The following is a 13,344-nucleotide window of genomic DNA, read 5'->3' as shown; positions in this document are numbered from 1 at the left end:
TATTTCTTCAGGCTGTTTCCTGGGATGGACCTGAGGCAAATCCCACAGCAGGAATCTCTCTTGACTCTGTTGCTTCCTCATGGTGAGCCCAGCTGGCAGCCAAACAGCAACGTGGCTTATAGCTGCTGAGGGGCGAGTTTTTGCGAGAGTTGTTGTTTTATGGGATTAGGATGACTGCAGGAACAGAGGCAAGGACACCAGAGATGTTTGCTAACAAACGTATACTATATAAAAGTATAGTGAAATATAATAAGCTGTGAGCTGCTGTTTAACAACACTTTTCCTGGATTAATGCACCTGCTCATTGATTTGACTGAGTTAAATCTCAGGCCAAGTGCTGTCTCTTTGAGAGGGGTAGTGGGGCCTTGATGGATGGTTTTTCCACCTCTCTTACAGGGCAGCTACCATCTTTTATAGTGTTATTGCCATGCTACCTGCATGCTATCTCCTGTTAGCTTCTATGTGTGCATGGCTAATGCATGATAAGGGCCATATCAAGATACATGGATTTGGTAAAAGGATGAAATCATCCTGGTTTCAGGTCCATACTCCAGTTTCATATAATAGTTTTCCTACCAAAGGTAACTTTATTTCAACAAACTAATAATGTACCTAGAAATCTTCTATATCAGCAAGAGTCTCTAGAGGCGCAGTTATCAGCAAAACAAATTTCTGCTGCACATGAATGAGTGATAGGTTTAACACGGGCTGACACCTAGAAACCTAAGATATCTGTTAGCTTACGTAGGCCTATGATAAGGCTTTGGTAGTCTTTTATCTGTTCAGTGGTGCCTGTAGTTGGGGTATTAGACCATTCACTCAGCACTGGGAGAAGATTTTCACCCGCCTAGTCCTATGAGTCCTGATCCTTGTGTTCTTTCTAACAGCTCCTCTGGTTTAGCTGAGTGAATAGACTAGGTCAAAACTAGGCTCAAGAGGTACCCTGTTGGTCTAAGTCATCGCTGGTATTTTTTTGGCTTGGGAGCCACATCAAATGCCATGATCTCCAGAGCAGGTTTTGCTGCTGCAGCCTAGGATGATAAAGCAGTGCAGATGCCTGTGATTAATACTGCTCTTATCCCTTATCTTTCTAGGAAACAGGAGGAGGTCTCTGTATTGTCCCCCCAAGGAAGGAGGGTTGTGCACCCTGAGATGTACCTTTTTTTTCTTGACAGGAGTACCTGTCAATACTCCTGTCTGGGACTACCTGTAAGCAGGAAAAATTTTTCTAGTGGGAGAGAGTATTTCCAAGTATTTAGGGCACTGATCTAGGAATCCAGAAGTGAAGATGCAAACTCATGATCACGGATAAAACATCTCCCTCCCTCTGCCTCAGTTCTCCATCTGTAACGTGAAAAATAGTGATATTTCTCTGCCTTGCGGAAAAGTTACAAATGCATTAAAACTTGCAAAGCACTTGCTGTTTAGCAATGGGGAATACAAAAGTATATAAGAGAGAGTTCCTTGGGGAAGGGGAGGGGAAGCTTTTTGCTATTAAAGAATTCTTTATAGCGTTTATTTTACTCTTAACAATCAATTTTAGGTGATGATATTTTAGGACTAATTTCTACTGCCTTCAGAGATTTCTGCTTTTTTATTACAAGTTCTATCAACATTTTCAAGTTAAACCAAGCAGTGCTAGACTTAATGTCAGATTAAAGCTTTAATCTTTTAGTATTCCATTGCATTCTCTGCCTTTTATTGTGATCAGGCATAATGTGTCTGGGCATACTGTTAACACGGATGGCTTTTCCCAAAACAAGGTTTGTCAAGGGAACTTGTCTTCCCACACGCTTGTCGGTTTTCTTGTTTCTTGATCATTCATATCATACAGAGGAAATATTTTCGTGGACCATCTGTTGTCCCAAGAATGGTTTCTACACTGCAGGAATCAAAATATTTGATTTTGCAAATCAGTAGTGAAGGCTTTCTGGACATTTTGAGGGGATTGCACACTAGGACACAACCTCTTTTGAGCAAGCTGTGCCCCCCTGGAGAGACACAGATATAGACCTCGTGGTAGAAGTTCATATACCCTAGAGTTGTCAGTCCTAGTGGAGGAAGGGTAAGAACGTATTGCCTCCAGCATAAAAGGTGCCTCTGTGCCCCAGTGTCAGAGTCCAGCCTGACCGGGAGGGGGCACCGCATGGCCCTGCTGCCACGGCCCAGAGGTTGGTCCGCAGAGCATTACACTATTCCTTTGAATCATACCGTATCCCAGACTCTCTTGCAAATAATGCTCCCAAGGGTTTGATAGCTTCCAAAGGATATATCCAGCCTGCCTCTTCCTGCAAAGCAACAGAGCTTCAGGAGAAAAAAAAATGTAATGTTGTTTCCAAGCAGGGGGGAGATAGTAGCTACCAAGTGATGTACTGTTTTCTCTGTTCAGTGCATCTGCACTTTATATGAGACGCTTAGTTGCTAGCATGGTGAGTCAATGCACTAGTGTCAAGAATAGTTTATCACCAGGTGCGTGTGTCAATCTGGCTTTGGGTTCTGGGCAGAGATGTAACAACTGAGAGTAGAACAATCTCAACTGCTTGCACTGACACTTTATTACATGCTAGCATTCCCAATTCTTTTGTGAAGGAGGATTTTCTGTGCAGAATATCAATCTACACAAAGAATGGCATTTCTGAGCCTTCTGGATGTAATGGGGCTTCTGTAAACAGGTATAACAGAGCTCCTCTCTGATGCTTGTAGGGTTTGATGTTTAGCTCTGAGGGCTTCTTGCCTGAAACCTTTGTGGTGGGAAGTTCTCTGTCAAGAATATGGAGTGAGTAGGCTCATCAGGGTTTGGTCTGGTAACATACAGATTTAAAAATTAAACTGTATAATCAAGTAATGGCTTAATGCAGAAGGAATGGTCTTGACAGGGTTGTTTTGAACTGTTGAGCCTGGTTTATTTTTGCCTCATATTTTCAATTTGTTTGCTAAATTATTTTACACACATATGAGACTTCACATTGTAATTGGCACTGAGGTTATCATCTATGTGACTGAATAAATAGACCTGCAATCCAAATATATTGAAATGCTGCACACAACGATATACAATCTAATACTTCCTACAGGATTAAATACATGTAAACCTGTCCCTTTAAATATATGGAAATCTCCTGACTTTAATGATACAATTGTAAGACTTTTGTACAGCCACTAAGCACACAACTAATCTAGAATGTCTTTGAAGTGCAAATTGTACATTTCCCACCAAACACTTAAGAGTAAAAGATGGGAAACATCAATTCACACTACTGGCAAAAAAATGATTCCAGTTTGTCACAAGAAGAAAGGTTTTAAATTTGCAGTTTTCATCTACAAGATAAGGTGCTAATGAACTATATATTTTACCCAGATGGGTATGTAAATTTTGTCTGAACTTTGTTACAGAGCAGCTATTGTACAACTACTGAAAAAGGTGAAGACAGTAGTCAGTTGATGGGGAAACCATCTAATTTACCCAATTGTAGTTTTTCTCTAGTTCTTTCTTGGATTCTGACCTGGGAATCGTGCCCAAAGCTTACTGAAATCATTGCAAATACACTGTTATATAGGTTTCAGATCAAGCCAGTGTTGCAAGATACAGAAAATATCGTTTGGTCTTAGTAAGAGTAGAGAATACCCAGCACACTCTCCCTTGTCCAGGTCCGTTCTGTGATGTTGGTTGCCACCAATGAGTGTTCATCCATTGGCTCTCTAAAAGCAAAGTTAATTTCCTAAAGTCAGAAATATTTTACCTCCTTCCACACCCCCCAAAACTGAGGAACTAATACATAAAAAAGATTTTGGCATGTGGTCTGATTTCTGTGTAAGTTGAAGGGCTGTTTTACATCAAGAGTAGCCGAGTAATTTGCTACAACGTAATAGAAATCTAAAACTGTCCATAATTAGAGAAAGGACAACTCTTCATATATATAATGGCTGGCATTGCCAGATCTGTTAATAAACTTCAGGCATATATTATTAATAACTATATGGAAATACAATATTTTTCCCAGAAGAAAAGCTTTCCTGAAAGAGAGTTAAAGCTGCGGATATTTATCTGTAGCTTACGGATTAAAATATTACTAGAGCATCATTGCTATCCTGTTATTAAGAATCTTGCATCAAGACCTTGTTCAGATATGCAAAAGCATAAGTTTAGCTTTGCCCTAGCAATCACAGCACTGCACAGAATGGCTGAGTCTGGCCAGCACCTCTGGAGGTCAGCTGGTCCAACTCCCAGCTCAGATCAGGGTCACCAACAGAAGGTTACTCAGCACTGTGTTTTGAATATCTCCCAAACTTCACAATCTCTCTGCGCAACTTGTTCAAGTATTCAACCACCCTCATAACAAGAAAGCAGATTCTTTATATTTAACTGGAATTTCCTGCATTCCAGTTTGTGCCTGTTGCCTCCTATCTTACCACTGTTTACCACTGAAAGGTGTCTGAATCTGTCTTCTTTATACCTATAATGTCTATGTAATTATGATGAAAGTGTTTTAAGTATATGTAGCTCCAGATTAGACTAAGGTGATCAATTTATTTTGTTCTTTATTTATTCCATTTTTCTCCAACTTTCTCTCTTAATATTAGTATATGAAGCTCTGTTATAGATTTAGGAATGATGCATCGTGAACTTGAATCCTTTGTTAACACGTGAAGAGCAATCAGCTTTACAGAGCCTTTCCCAGCACCTTCCTAACTCTGACAGTTGGGTCCTAAGAACTATTTCATATCTGAAGCATGCATACTTTCAGTCATAGGTGGCTTCATCTATCTGGCCCACTGTAGTAATGGAGCCAACATGTAATCCCTGAAGCATTTAGAAAATGTTGATCTGGAAGCATTCTTCAACCACAGATTTTTATCTCTGATTACTGTGAATTTTTCAATTATAGAGCATTTCCTAAGTGCAGAGCTGAGTCCAACCTAGATCTAGCTAATCTGCAGCATAAATCACTAGGACAAATTTCATGCTTGGCTACAGCAGCGTAAATGTAAAGTAGATTCATTGAAGTCAACTTGGTAGCTGCAAATTTATGCTGACATTACTGAGAAGTGATTTGCTGGAAATATTTTGTTTTCTACTCCCTGACTGCTGCTGGTTTCTATACCACTAAAATGTGTAATAGCTATTCTTAGGCCTTAGTAACACTGTGACAATTAAGTAGCAAACATGTAAAACTTGCCTAAACCATGCAAAACTTGCCCAAACTATGCATAAGCAGTCATTTTAAGGGCTGCCATCCTTAGGTTGTTGTTAGTGGGAAAGCTTGGTTTCCTCAGAGAATGTGGACTAAACTGTCATGCTATTTTTCTGTCCAGCTTTTCCTGTCAACGTTTGACTCTTCTGGTGCCAAAGAGACTATGGTCTTAGAGACGGTAACTTCCACATTTTGGGAAACGAGGTGCTACAGAAGAGGCAGAAACTATCAGCTTACCCTGGGGGAAAGAAAGCCAAGGGGTGAGCTCAATCCTTATCAAATCCCGGGGAGCTCACAAGGGAAAAAGATTTGACTGATTTCCCAATCACAGGAAACCTTCTTCCAGAGCTCAGATTTTGTTATTACACATCAGAGATTGGAAATATGAAAAAGGACATGATAGGACACTCGATTTTGTAAGCTTTGTTGTTCCTGGAGCTATTTGTAAATCAGTAGTGGATTGGCAAATAGTAGCTTTTCTGAGGAGTTAATACTGCTTTTTTAGGGTAGCTTGGGGGAAAGCTGGGGCATAACTGGGAGAAGCTGTGGATCACAAAGGCCCAGGGCAGAGCTAAATTAGGGCACTGCAGTCACTGCTTAATGGCCTAACCAGGACTCTGCACTGAAATCCTAAAAGGACTGTTTGGATAATACATTCTTGTGAAATGATTATGGCTGCTAATAATCAGCACAAGCAGTAGAGTCCCCACCTGCTGGTGGCCCAGGGTTTGGAGGTCTGCTGCAGAATGGGGAAGAGAGGAAGGATCCTAAGAAGCTTCAGCCTCCGCCTAAGTCTCTTCTTTAGGCCTAGATTTGCGACAGGGGTCATAAACGATAGAGGTTTTTGGAAGGAAAGGGCAGTGGAAAAATACTTTTCAGGCCCACCTGAAATAAATCACATATCAACTTTGACATGGACATCTCAAGAACTGTCTTGTTCATTAGTATTTGTCATTGTAAGATCCATCAAGTTTGGTAATGCTGTACTTTTCCCTTGATGATTGCTATCTCTATCACAGTAAACACAATGGATTACCCACCCACCCACCCACCCCCCGCATTAATTCAGCAGCAGATTGATAGTGTACTTCAGTCTATTGCAGTCGTACTGGTCTGCAATGTGTATCTGCCCTTGTGGCTACTGTCTCTTCCTTGGAAAAACACTTTCAATCTACCAACTTATTGCCCGACACACATCTTAAAATGTCATATAAAATTGAATTTTAATAGACCCAGTTGGTAATAATCAATGACCTTTAAAGAGATATTGTGCCAATAAATAGGTATAGATTATCTTGCCTGAAATACCTACACTGCTCCTATTCTTCCCCCAGATATCCGAATCATTCTTCCAGGAATTTAATGAAAACTTCACAGGCTAGTAGAGAGGGCAAATACTCTCTCGTGCCTTACGATCATGGTATACAGAATGAGGGTTTTTAGTCCACACATGAGAGCTCAGTTTGCAAATTGTGTAATTCTGTGTTGTGAGAGACCATGTACGGAGTTGTATATGAGGTGCAATTACTGTTCGGATTGTGCTTCAAGCATATATTGAAAAAAGGATTCAGCTATGGATGTTTGTACTAGAAATACCAGCTTACGTGAATAGAACTAATTGCATGAATTTAGCCATGGTATTTGCTTTTCTCAGGGAAACAATTCCAATAGCTTTAAAATTCTTTGCTGAAAAGGTACCGCTAGGATCAGCTTATATCATAAGCTGCCTGCTGCAAAAATGTTAAGCTTCATTAAAAGCTTAGTGTCCTGTGTAGCACGTTTGACTTATTGGAACAGTGTACTACAAGACACCTTCAGAGAGGAGAATATTAGCCAGGGCTCTCGGTATGTTGTCCTTCAAGTCTGTCCCCAAACAAGGACCTGAGCCAAGCCTGGGGAATAAGTCACTAGGCAGGCAGGCAGGCAAGGGCACGTATGAGAAAGTACATAGAATAATAACTCAGCAAGAAAGCATGGTCAGGGTGAGAGGAAAAGATGGGCATCTATGGTGATTTTTGCAGTTCCTAGCATAGGAAAAGCTCAGGGATATTTTGTCCCTAACTGAGTCCTGAATAAATAAGAGGAGCTCAATGTGCAGCTCTTGACATTTTCAAACTCAAAAGCATGAAGCAGACAGAATGCTAATTGTCAAATGATTGAGCTAAGATGACTTACTGAAGAGCATCTGCAAATGCTTTTGGAAGAAGCTTTTATGCTTAGCTGAATATTTCTAGGTTTCATCTTCAGAGATCATTCCTCATGTTGGCCATAAAGTAAAAACATTAGCTACAGACAAAAGCTGTCAGGAAGTATGGCTTGTACTGTCTGTGAAGATAAAGGTTTTGTTTGTTTTTGTTTTAAACAAATAGTCAGATTTGTAACAATTTTTTGGTCTTTAAGTCAGAAGAAGGTGCCTAGAAGTCTCTCTGTGTAGGACATCGAGGTTATCTACTTAGGGTTGTTCAAGAAATTCTTCAGTGAGAAAGATGGTCAGTACCTTCTTTTGTTGCTTAGTTATAAAATATGGTATGAAATATGATTATAGTGCTACATCCACTTCTTAACGATAGTCTAGCACAAAAATGATTGTATGACAATTAATGGCTTGCCAACACTTTTGTTAAAAAAAAAAAAAAGTATTCAAAGGGAATTTTAAGCAGGCACTTTCAATGCTCAATTGAAAGTATATCTTGGCAGACACAATTTAGCTGCCATACTATTTGAAATATAATGAACAAAGTTTGATACACTGCAGAGAGAGAATTGAAAAGGAAGTGGAAAACACTAAATGGAAGTACGAAAGTGCACTGAACTCAGCAAAAAAAACATCGAAATACATCATTTTACTGATAAGGTGCAAGGGAGGGGAGGTTTTCCTAAACCAAGAGTAATACATTTGTAGCCAATGGAATACTGATTTTCCATTGCAGACATAATCATACATTTCAAGGCAGTGATAAGACATAATCATACATTTCAAGGCAGTGATATAAACCTAAATAAGACTTTCTAAACATAGACACTTCCTGATAATGGGAGATTGCTTAAATGTGCTCCAGATGTTAACTTCTTGTAGTTGTTTTTTTTTAACAGAGTGGAACATTGGTGTGGAGTTGAGGCAGATGTAGTTTCTTCTAATGAAATAACCTTGAAATTCAAGGACTTTCCAGACAAGGTGTAGTTTGGTTTGGTAACCATACATTTGGTATGTGTGATAGGCATGTCCTAACAGTAATGGCTTGGCCCTGCAGTTAGCTGAATGAGTACGTTTCTCTTGGTTTAATTAGGATGAAGGAAGAACAACGAGCAGGATCAGGTCTGTCTGCCTCTTTGCTTACGTAGATATGTGTCTCTGGACTTCTGCTTTTCGAGTGGATATGGCTAACAACTGGAGAACACCCTATTTTGTTTCCTCTGTTTTTATTCAGAGCAGTTGGTGTCTGTTAAGTGGCAGATTAGCTATCAGGAAATCTATATCCCTTGACATCTTCTGCCATTATTGATATATTTTTTTCTAATTTTCACTATCACTTAGCAATTCTGTATTTCACTTTCTTGTTTAATAACATATATCTATTAGGACTGTTGTAAGGTTGAAATTCTTAACGTTCACAAAGCATTGTAGTACATCAGTGAAATAATAGAAATTATTTCACATTAGCATACAAACAGAAGTGGCATCATGGAAATGAAAAGCCTCATAATTCATTTGGGTTCAGACTATGTCATTTAGGTCTTTCGAGTTAAAAAATTTGACCAAAATGCTTTTCCTATATTCAACCCTATAATATAGCTTTAGCTAGAATACAACTCTTCAAAGCTCTGTTGTCTCATTTAAGGTATGGATTACTCATTGCCTGGCAAAATGCAAGAGAAGTAAGAGGAGAAAAATTAAATATATTAAAAAATTTTCATGTTCTGAGCAAAAGCTGGTAAGATAGGTAAGTTCCTCATTCTTAAGGAAGGAGGACAGTGTCTTATATGTACCCATACCTTAAGATTATGCATTTTTTAAAGAAGCATGGAATATAAAATTTAAAATTGGTTTTCATCTAACTGTGGGATTTGATGATGTAAAAATTAGAGACTTAATTCCTTAAGAGACCTACTTGGATCTTCTATTTAAACATATCTTGTACCATTTGGTCAGTATAAAAGAAAAGTTATGACACCATTACTTTTTTTTTACCCCCACTTAGTTTCTCTTCTTCCTCATTCCTTTCCCTTTCCCTGTTTTCCTTTAAAACACTACCATGTAAGTTATTAGAAAAGTTTTTTTCAGAGAAAAACGTTATTTTAAAGCTGCTCTTAAAGTAGATGTTGTCAAGTTGTCTTTCTGCTTTATCCTCATTTCTAGTATTTTATCTGTGGTTATGTTTAGGCTAAAAAAAAAAAGTTATTTTGACAGGAGGTAAGTGGACCTTAATGAAAACTCAAATCTAGGACTTTCTTTTTTTTTCTGGACTTACTTTATACCTACCAATTCACAGAAAAGGATTTGAAAATATCTCCTTGGTCTGCTGTGCAATGTTTTCCAGATACGCTAGGGGTTACTTGATATCTGATTTGTATAAATAAATAAAAGAAAATTCATTACCCATCCATTACTCAAAAAAATTATCCAGTCAGATCAAACTTGCCTTTTCTGTTTGTATGTTCTGCCAGCAGACACACTGGGCTGGGTAAACTTTGATGTTTTCCTTTGTTCTTCATGGTGTGGATGATGGGATGGTTCCTGAGTGTTTGCAAAGAGCTCAGACAATCTATGTTTGACCCTCGTGTATGAAACTTGGATGTCAAAGTCAGAGGAACTTAAACTGAGCACAAAAATGCTAGAGCGGTTGTTTATCATACAGCTCCGTTCGATCCTGCCCCAAATGCAATAGCAGAGAGATGCAGTGGCGAAAGAAACTGCTGCTGAAAGTGCAAAACTTGCATTGCATAACTACTCTTACAAAGGGAAGAAGCAAAAGCTTTAGCATACTATAAGGGCATTCTGTCAAGGATAGTAACAAGTTTCCTTTCCCAGCAAGTAGTAAGAACCACCAGAAACAGTAATTACTTCCTTAACCACTGCCAGCTTTGTGTATTCTTTTAATTAATAGATCAGTGCACATGAACAGTGTAGACATCGCCATACCATTCTCACTGCGGTAAGTGATGGGTACTTGCCGAACCACAATTAATTTGTACCATCTGATCCAGTTGCATTTTCAACAAATGCTGGTAACTTCTCATCTTTGTCTTACTAGCCATAGTTTCAGGAGATGTTTTCCTCACTTGGCCTTCACTCGACTTTTTCAAAACTTTGCTAATGACATTCAGAAAATGACACTTTGTGAGTGCCTGCTGCTAAAGTCCATATCTCTCTATAATTTTTGCCAAATACAAGCAGTGAGGGTCAGAGGGCACACTCAGGTTAACCTGGGTTAATATTGCTTCACAAAGGGCAGAAGTTGCTAAAATATAGGTTTGTCCATCTCTGTCAAACCTCTTTTCCAACACTGGAACCCTAATGTTACTACTAGCTTTGCATTAAAACGATAATGCACTGGATAATATGGGAAGATTAGTTCCTTGCCAGTCATGATCTTAGCTACAATTTCTTTAACAATAAATCATTCCTAATCACTAGGCGATGCCACCGTTCTGCCAGTGGTAGTTCTTCCTTTGTAGGGCTCTTTCTAGGATAATGTTGAATGAATACTGTTTTGAGTACAGCCTTTGGGAAGGCTTATATGTAGTCTTCCAGGTGCTTTTGCTACAAAAATAACTGCATCTGTCTTCTACTTGTTCTGCTTTATATTACAGAATCACAGAGTGGTTGAGATTGGAAGGGACCTCTGGAGATCACCTTGTCCCACCACCCTGCTCAAGCAGGGTCATCTAAAGCACATTGCCCAGGATCATGTCCAGGCGGGTTTTGAATATCTCCAGAGAAGGAGACTCCACAACCTCTCTGGGCAACCTGTGCCAGTGCTCTGTCACCCTCACAGGAGAGAATTTTTTCCTCCTGTTCAGGTGGAACTCCCTGTGGTTCAGTTCGTGCCTGTTGCCTCTTGTCCTGTCGCTGGGCACCACGGAGAAGAGTCTGGCCCCATCCTCTGGACACCCCCCCTTCAGATACTTGTACACGTTGATGAGATCCCCCCTCAGTCTTCTCTTCTCCAGGCTAAACAGGCCCAGCTCTCAGCCTTTCTTCTGAGGGGAGATGCTCCAGTGCCCTCATGTTCTTGGTGGCCCTCCGCTGGACTCTCTCCAGCAGCGCCATGTCTCTCTTGTACTGGGGAGCCCAGAAGTGGACACAGTACTCCAGGTGAGGCCTCCCCAGGGCTGAGTAGAGGGGCAGGATCACCTCCTTCAACCTGCTGGCAACACTCTGCCTAATGCAGCCCAGGATACCATTGGCCCTCCAATTATTTTCATATTTTCATTTGTATTGGAAATAGTAACGTTTACCCATACAGACCCACTGTTACTGCAATTTATACAACCAAATAAGAATCCAAGCATGATTTTGGGCACAAATAGTAAAACTACTGTAGTGGCTTCTATTCACCTAGAAGAGTCGCATGAGCCTGTCCAATGTAATTTCAGAGTGCCAGCTGCTCTGAGGTCAAGGAGGTTGACAAGAGGGAGGGGAAACAGCAGCAGCAGAAAGTAGGAAATCATTAACTAATTGAAGGAGAGAAGTGTCCATCTTTTGGTCAGAGAGAAACCCTGATTGAAATATGTGAAGGGTGCAACTAAGAAGTTACTAGGAAAAGGAGACAAAAAAGGCTCAAGCATTGTGCTGTGAAAGAGGAGGTTAGGAAAACTGCCTGAGGCAGCACAGAATTATTTTTGAGACAAGGGAAGGCAATACTGGAGACTTTAAGATATAGCTGTAGAAGAGCTATATGTGATATTAGTTTGGAGGTATAGACTAATGTCAGAAGAAGAACCGGAGCTGTGAAAATAGCTTATATATTGCACTAGAAAACCGGGGAAAAAGTATATTGGTATTCTCCTGCTCAGTCTGGAAATCTGCTGCTATTTTCACAAGATTTCCATAAAGATTCCCCCAATGTTAATCTTTGATAAATAGTATACTCACAAGGGGGAAGGGTAAGGACTAAATATTCTATGGTTCTTCAAATCTCTCAAAAGTATGCTGAGTGGATTGTGAAATACCGAAGGGCCAAACTTAAGTGGCTGCTGAGCAGGGCTAAAGATGTAACTCTGCTTTTGTAAGCCAGGGCATGAAGTGCCAGAGAAGAATAGAGGATAAGCAGTTGTTCTCTGGTTCCTTCTCCAAGATGTTCACATGCAATTGTGCTCTGCCCTTTCCCAGGAGCAAAGCATAAACTTCCAGTTCTGTTTTCTTCAAGAATAAAAGTCAGATGCAATAATAAGGAGGTCAGCAAAAAAGGGAAAAATTCAAAAATACATGATATTTGACATTTATATGTCAAATAAAGAAAGCATGGATCCTCCGCTCTTTATCCTCCTCCGTAATTTAAATTGCTCAGATTACGATAATACATAATAGTCCTTCAAAGGCTACTATGTCAGCAAAGGGCTGCAGTCCAGACTGGTACTTTAAAGTTTCTAGATGAATCATCAGTGTTGGGAAAAATCCAGTTTGCTGGTTTATATTACCAGTCACTTATTTATATTCACGTCTACCCAGCTCGTCTGTCCTCAGATGGAGAGAGACTGGTGTATGAACTATGGGGCAAAATCTCGCTCAGGACATTCTTGTTCACATAGCCCATCAGATAATCTGCTGACCCCTCTCCTGACACTGGCCAGTTCAAGATGGCAACTGCGCACTGCCTTTTCTTTCTATCAACAGCAAGGCAAGGCTCAAGACACTAAAGCGCAGAATCCCAAGTCATTAATGTGATTTTTCACATACAATTTAAGGTTCTTTGGCATGCAGCAGAAGGAAACATTATATATATGCATGTCTGCTTTTAATATGAACTCACGAGAATGTATGAAAAGAGAATCTAAGGTATACTCTACCTATTCACCTTTTTTTAATATATATTTTTAAAGCTATCTCATTGGATCTCACTGGATGAATCCAGCCCCTGGAATTCTCTATTTAAAACTTCATTACTAAAGCATGGAATCTCATCTTCCATAGTAACTATCAAGTTTGAGA

Source organism: Struthio camelus, chromosome 1, assembly GCF_040807025.1.
Source record: "Struthio camelus isolate bStrCam1 chromosome 1, bStrCam1.hap1, whole genome shotgun sequence".
Lineage (NCBI taxonomy): Eukaryota > Metazoa > Chordata > Aves > Struthioniformes > Struthionidae > Struthio > Struthio camelus.
Note: the sequence above shows the minus strand (reverse complement) of the source record.